This window comes from Antrostomus carolinensis, unplaced genomic scaffold (assembly GCF_000700745.2).
Source record: "Antrostomus carolinensis isolate BGI_N321 unplaced genomic scaffold, ASM70074v2 scaffold50922, whole genome shotgun sequence".
Taxonomy (NCBI): domain Eukaryota; kingdom Metazoa; phylum Chordata; class Aves; order Caprimulgiformes; family Caprimulgidae; genus Antrostomus; species Antrostomus carolinensis.
This window is the reverse complement of record NW_010299829.1, coordinates 1,181-1,974: the sequence shown is the minus strand read 5'-3', so window position 1 is coordinate 1,974 and position 794 is coordinate 1,181. Positions and strand designations below refer to the sequence as shown.

The window sequence follows — 794 nt, the reverse complement described above, 5'->3', positions numbered from 1 at the left end:
GCTGTATGTAGTATTCTCAGTGTGAGCAGTTTCTGCACAAATCTCATCCTGGACTTTAGGCCATGGGCTGTTCTTTGAGGGACAGGAAATTTCAATTCATGTGACGAAGGAGTGGGAACTTCTTTGCCAGTTGCTTTGCTAAGCCTGCAAGGAGGGCTCTAAATGAGATACTTCAGAGGAGGAAGGCCAAAACATGGCCATTGCCCAGAGCAGCCCTGTGCAGCCTCTCCCAGGAGAAACAGGCTCCTGAACATGGTGTCTCCAGAGGGACAGGAAGGATGGTGGTCCAGCACCTCCCTGGGGAGAGAGGACACATTCAGCTGCAAATGCACAGCCTGTGGCAAGAGGGACCCTCGTGTGTTTGGCACAGCCTGGCTGGGGTCTACCTTCCTCCCAACAGGAGGATGGAGTGTGCTTTGAGTTCAGCTGCTCCCACATCTCCTGGACCCATGATGTTCACTCTGCACCTCTGCCCCAACCCTCCCTGGGCTTTCACCCTCCAGCTGGGTCACCACATTGTGAGAACGACTTGACTGGCCTCTCACAAGGGGTGTCCCTGTCTTCTCTACCTCCCATATCCCATCTCTTGGGATTGCTTGGACACCCCTGGTGTGGTCCTTGTGGAGAGAACATCCCCACCACCCAGGCGGGGGTCTGTACCAAGGACCTGCATCCCTCCACCCCGACCTCGTGGCGCAAGGGCAGCGCGTCTGACTCCAGATCAGAAGGTTGTGTGTTCAAATCACACCGGGGTCAGCCTGGGGGCACCACTGGGCACCTTCTGTATTGCCCCT

The 794-nt window shown here is 56.2% G+C and overlaps 1 non-coding gene across 1 annotated transcript; it reads left to right on the top strand.

The window, feature by feature from the left end:
• The first annotated feature begins 684 nt into the window (after window positions 1-684).
• TRNAW-CCA (transfer RNA tryptophan (anticodon CCA)) lies at window positions 685-756 on the top strand. The gene has a single exon. It is a non-coding gene; the product is annotated as a tRNA-Trp (tRNA).
• The last annotated feature ends 38 nt before the right edge of the window (window positions 757-794 follow it).